Raw genomic sequence first — 6469 nt, 5'->3', positions numbered from 1 at the left:
TCTGGTATCATCCTTGGTGGAGGTACCATTTTCCTCTCGGTCTTATCCACTCGGACCTTCTCGACTGTCCTGCCCGAGCTTTTTTAGCTACTTTCAGGTCCGCCTCCTGCGTGACCTTACTTAGCATAGTAGTTGCTCCGCTAATTGCCATACGCCTTCGAAGCTCAGCAGTCTGGCTCTCCGCCAGCTGCTTCCCCTCTGTAAGAAGCAGAATCGTTGGAGATTTGCCACTAGCGCTCTGAGCACTCTACCGTTGTAGACGATCTGCGAACAGAGACAGAATGGGGCCTTTTGGAGGTTCTGCCATGTCGGAGGTGAACAGATTGAAAAGCAGGGACCCGAGGATACTGCCCTGGGGACGCCTGCGACGATATTGTGCGCATTGGAACTGATTGAGACCCGGAATGTCCTTGCCGACAGGTAATTTTTGATGATTTTCACCAGGTAGCTGGGAAGATTGTAGCGTTGTAGTTTGTACACCAGGCCATCATGCCATACATTGTCAAATGCCTTCTCGACATCGAGTAAGGCCATGGCGGATGTTTCTACCGACGATCCCGCAAATACATTTTCATTGCGTATTGCACATTTTGTCTACAGCAAGCAGTTTTCTGTTTTCATAGCTGACCTTTTGTGCTGGATTCTTATCCTATTTGGGCACCTCGAATCAATTGATGCCATTTGGCATTAACTATTCGATGTCCACGCAGAAAAAAGTATTTTAAAAACAATAATTGTTCACATAAATTCAAAAAGATTTTCGCATTGTTTTGGCGGTAATAAGAATTATTGTTGTTTCAACAATCCAATATTGTTGTTTTTATAGATGCTTGGAAAGCTTGAGCTTAGCGAGCTTTTTTGAAAGTTTCTATCGGTTACAATAATATTGTTGATTCTACAAGAGAATTATGTTTGATTCAAACATAATCATTTATTGATTTAATGGCTTTTCTTTTTTCGTATCTTATTGAAATTAATAAACATATACATTTTTTCCATTGATTTTTTATTCATATATTTATTTTTCAGGGAATTTAGAAATCTAATGAAAGACACAGCCCATATTTGATTTTCAGCGTCAGCATTTCACAGTACGAGGGAATCAACGTCAGATCTGAAACCAAATCTTTTTAAGTATTTATAAATTGGAATAGCAATGAAATAATTTCCTTACTTGTTTCGAAGTGACCTATCCTTGGACCTATCACACGAGTGCCTCTTAGGGCCTCCAGCGTTTGCCTTTTTTATTTAGCTTTATTCTTCCCTCCCTTCCTTTCTCCGAGTGATGTTCCATGTCCTGCAATAAGCAAAAGCCAATTAGTTTAAAATAATATTTCTATTTAATGACAAAAAATCAAAATACAAACCTTGATAAATGGCAAATATAATAATACTGATCGCTGGTATATTATTTTGCTACAGGTATTGAAAAATAGGATTTCAAAGTTCCACAATTGTTGACATATAAATCAAGCGGAACATTTAGAAAAGCTCAATTGTTTTTATGGAAACAAATGACAGGTAACCGAATACCGATGGTACATATGTATTTGAATTCGCCGTACGCGATGACACCTATAATTCTAACGCATGACTCTATTAAAACTCTATATCGCCGAAATGGCGAATAATAGTGCTAATGATTTTCTGGGTATGTTTCATCATCTGCTGTTTTCATATCTGCAAAATATGCGGTTTGTAACTACAAGATGAGACCATGCTCAAGGTGAGGTGATATTGTATCCCCCTTTATTCTTAAATACGGAAATAGGATGACAAACCATGCCAAGTGTCAAATCAGTATAGTGATTTAACTGCGTCTGCTGCAATTATCGTGCGTGAAATGCAGGAAAACAGCTTCACTTTACGTTAAAATTCAATCGTTTGGCGTTTAAATTGCATTACATATATTGAGTGTTATTGACTGTAATAATTTTAACGGAAGCATATTTAATGTTGAAATTTGTCCACAAAACCTCTTGAGGTTTTTTTCAAATGTTATAATTAAATCAATCGAGCTTTTTCAAAAGCTCGTTTCGAACGAATATTGTTAAAATAACAATAGTTCGTTATTAATATTACCTCAGCAAATCTGGTTGAAACAATAAATTTCGACGTATTTTCTATAATATGTGACGATTTGAAAACAACAATCTGATTTTTTGGTTCAATGTTAATCATTTTCTGTCCGTGTCTGTGTCTGGAACAAACTTGTGACAAATCACAACTAAACATTTTATTGCCTACATTCAGGCTTTCGTTTTGAGTCTAGACACAGAATCAACAAATAAAAAAGACACAATATAAGCACAAACGATACAGACTCGATTGATTTTTTCCAACTATTCGAACAAAATAAAACCAACCGTGACACTGCTATTAAACATCGCTCTGGAGAAAGTAATACGAAGCGCAGGGATTGATACGAGTGGTACGATTTTCACGAAGTCCGTCCAGTTAGTTGGTTTCGACGTCGACATTGATAGTCATCAACACGTCGAAGACGAAGTACATGATAGGAAGAGGCTCAAGAGAGGACAACGTAAGCCACCCACCACGAGATTGTATTGGTGGGGACGAAATCGAGGTGGTTGAAGAATTCGTGTACTCACTGGTGACCTCCGATAACGATACCAGCAGAGAAATTCGAAGACGCATCATGGCAGGAAATCGTACGTTCTTTGGACTCCGCAATACGCTCCGATTAAATAGAGTTCGTCGCCGTACCAAACTGATTATCTACAAAACGCTTATTTGATCGGTAGTTCTCTACGGACACGAGACCTGGACGATGCTCGTGGAGGACCAACGCGCACTGGAAGTTTTCGAAAAGAAAGTGCTGCGTACCATCAATGGTTGGGTGCACATGGCGGACGGTACGTGGAGGAGGCGAATGAACCACGAGTTGCATCAGCTGTTGGGAGAACCATCCATCGTTCACATCGCGAAAATCGGAAGACTGCGGTGGGCCGGGCACGTAGCCAGAATGTTGGACAGTAATCCGGTAATTCTCCTGGAATTCGTCCAAGTATTTCCCCAGAAATTCTTACAGGTATTTTTTCGGGAGTTTCTTCAGGTACTTCTCCAGGAATTCCTTCAGGAATTTCTCCGGGAAATTTTCCGCGGAAGTGTACTAGAATTCCTTCCGGACTTCACTCGGAATTTACTCGGATATCTGCCAAGAGTTCTTCCAGAAATTTCTTCGGAACAATCCGCAGGGATTTTCTTCAGCAATTCATCTGGGAATACTTTCAGGATTTCATCTGGGAATTTCTGCATTAATTCCTCCTGGTATTTTCCTGGGAATTCCTTCAGATATATTTTCGAAAATTCCTTTAGGAACTTCTCTAAGAATTATTCCTTCAGAAATATTTTTTCTCTTCCTCTAGGGTATTCCACCTGATGTTCCTCTGAAGTTCCACCAGTAGTCGGGAATTCAATCAGGCTTTCTTCCAGGAATTCATTTGGCATTTCTTTAGACATTTATCTACAAATTCCTCCAGAAGTTCCTCGGAGAATTTCTCTGGGAGTTCTTACGGGAATTCCTCCGGGAGGTTCTTTTAAGAATTCTTCCAGGAGTTCCTCCTGGAATTCTTACGGAAGTTCCTTTGGGAGTTCATCCTAGAATTCTTACGAGAGTTCCTCCAGGATTTCCTCCGACAATTCTTCCGGTAATTCTTCAATAAATTCCTCCAGAAGTTCCACCGGCAGTTCCACCGAGAATTCCTCTGATAATTTCTCCGGAAATTCCTATAGAAAATCCCTCGAGAGTTCCTCCGGAAATTACTCTGGGAGTTCCTTTTCAGAGAAATACCCGGAGAAACTGCCGGTGAAACTCACGGAGGGATTCTCGTAGGAACTGCCGGAGGAGCTCTCGTAAGATCTCCCGTAAGAACTCCCGGAGGAACTTCTGGAGGAACTCCTAGAAGAATTCCTAGAGGACCTCCCGGATGAGCTCCGAGAAACTATCGGAAGAACTTCGGGAGGAATTTCCAGCTTAATTTCTGAAGAAAGCCTAAATGATTTCCTGAAAAAAGCCTGAATAATTTCCTGGAATAGCTTCTGGTGGAACTCCCGGAGGAATTCCCGGAGGAACTCTCGAAGGAATTTTCTGGAAGAATTTCTGAAGAAACTCCCGGGAGAATTTTCAACGGAGCCCCGTGGAAACTACCAGAAGCATTCTCGGAAACAAGAGAATTCATCTTATAGACAAATCTAGCTGAAACCTTTGTAGCTGGACCATCATGATCATCAGAGGACCTCACTGAGAGTTCCCTGAGGAGCTCGCAGAGAAATTCTCGGAGGAGCTTCTGGTGGAAAATCTATATAAATTCCTGAAGAAGCCTAAATAAATTCCAATTCTGCCGAAATTCCCGGAAGAATTTTCAGAGGAACTGCCGATAGAACTACCGGAATAATTCTCGAAGGAAATCCTAGAGAAATTCTTGGTGGAAATGCCGGTGGAACTCCTGGAAGAATTCCCGGAGGAATTTTCGAAGATACTCCTGGAGGATCTCCCAGTGGAAATCTTGAAGTTTCCACCGGAATTCTTTCAGGATTTCATTGCGAATTAATCTAGGAATTCCTCCGAAAATTCCATTGTTGATTTCATTTTTGGTATAATTTCTGTATAAATTTCCGGTGGAATTACTGGAGAAATTCTTTGAAATTTTCACAGGAAATTATTCGAAGCAATTCACGAAAAAATTTTATGGAATTTACACAAGAAATTTGAAGATTTTTCGTGAAATTCTCAGGAATGTTTACTGGCAATTCTGCAGAATTTCTACGGAATATTATTATTCCTAAAAATCATGGGAAACAGCACGAAATTATTTGAATTATTGCAGGTAATTCTGCAGAACTTATAAAGAAGTTCGTGAAGATTTTCTTGGAGTAAATAATGGTGGAATTTTCGGATCAATTCCCGGCCAAATTTATGGTGGAATTCCTGAAGACACTGCCGAAGAAGTTGCTGGAGGCATTCCTAAAGAATCCTTGATAGAATTTCGGATAGAATGCCAGGAGCAATTGTCGAAGGAATTCCTGGAGAAAGCTTGCATATTGATTTTTCTGCCTATTTTATAATAAATATTATTTCAGAGAGGATTTGTTTAGAAATTCAGATGTATTGTTCTAGTTTTCTTAAACTTATGGAAGAATGCAGGATTTTTATAATAATTGTTATAGCCGATTTTATATTCTTTCTGAATACTTAGTTCGTTAATACTTTTCTCACTTTATTCAAAAATATCTGATGAGCAATAAATCACGCATTTTTAAATCCATTATTGTTTTAGTCATTATTATTTCGATTTGGTTTGGATTTGGTTTCATGTGTTAATATTCAAGTGTTTTTATAAAACTACTTTAAAACTACGATTTAGAAGGCCAAAAAAGTTGCCCCCCCTCTTCTCGAAATCCTGGCTACGCCCATGAATCTTACTCGGATGCTGATGGGAATTGTGGAGATTTCATGCTGCTAGGCAAGCGTGGACTTCGTGGCCGTGTGGTTAGCAACGTCAATCGTCTAGACGCATGTGCTATGGAGTGTGGATTCGACTCCCGCTCCGGCAAGAAGGAAACTTTTCATGATCGAAAAATTCTCCACTGGTCCATTGGGTGTTATGTGGCCTGTCCATTGTCTCATGCTAGGTGTTAAGTGTTCAGTCTGTACGACCTCTGGTCGAAGACGGTGCTCCCTTTTAAAGTCTGTTAAAAACTGTTACTCCAATCCGTGATGGTTGATATTTTGGTGGCTCTCCATTGTTATTCATGTCAAGGAATCTTTCCCAAAAATAAAAAAAAAAGTTCATTTGTCTTCCGCTTATTTCAATATGATATGGTGAATATGGGAGATAACTCTTTTGTATTCATACTTTTTCCGTAATTCATTATGCTGTATGTTGAAAATTGATATCACCTCTTTTCAAATCCTAGGGGGGGGGGGAATGATGTGAAACATGAATTTCATCAACTGTTGGGCGAAACATTATTCATTATGTCTTTATACCACGCAACAGGGGCAGCAGGGACTATGTCCAAGGGCTTGACGATCCCTCCCCAGGCCATCTGCGAGTTGTGGCGCCTGCCTAGGATGTGGTGGGGTTTGACAGTGGGCCCTGTTAAACCTCTATAAAAAGCTGCATGTATCCGCAAGTAGGCTCCGCCAAAGCGACCGTGTGCCGCTCAAAGCGCACAAGCCCAAGTCCTGGTGTTAGGTGGGACGCTAAACAGCCCTGACACGACGGCCCTCCGACGAGACAGGAGGTTTGCGCAGGCCCAATAAGCCGCCTTTAAAAACAACTATTACGAACGACATAGAAGATAATACGACTCGATACAATCGGCAAAGACCTAGGCGACGAATAAAGGATCACGATTGGAAGCTTGGAACATGGAACTGCAAGTCGCTAGGCTTCGCAGGTTGCGACAGGATAATCTACGATGAATTACATCCCCGCAACTT

The 6469-nt window shown here is 40.5% G+C and overlaps 1 long non-coding RNA gene across 1 annotated transcript; it reads right to left on the bottom strand.

The window, feature by feature from the left end:
* Positions 1-987: 987 nt before the first annotated feature.
* On the bottom strand, positions 988-1491 carry LOC134219940 (uncharacterized). The gene is made up of 3 exons (XR_009981720.1): positions 1368-1491; positions 1175-1297; positions 988-1114 (listed from the first exon to the last, which is right to left on the bottom strand). It is a non-coding gene; the product is annotated as an uncharacterized LOC134219940 (long non-coding RNA).
* Between the last annotated feature and the right edge of the window lie 4978 nt (positions 1492-6469).

This window comes from Armigeres subalbatus, chromosome 3, assembly GCF_024139115.2.
Source record: "Armigeres subalbatus isolate Guangzhou_Male chromosome 3, GZ_Asu_2, whole genome shotgun sequence".
Lineage (NCBI taxonomy): Eukaryota > Metazoa > Arthropoda > Insecta > Diptera > Culicidae > Armigeres > Armigeres subalbatus.
This window is presented reverse-complemented; position numbering and strand designations above follow the sequence as displayed.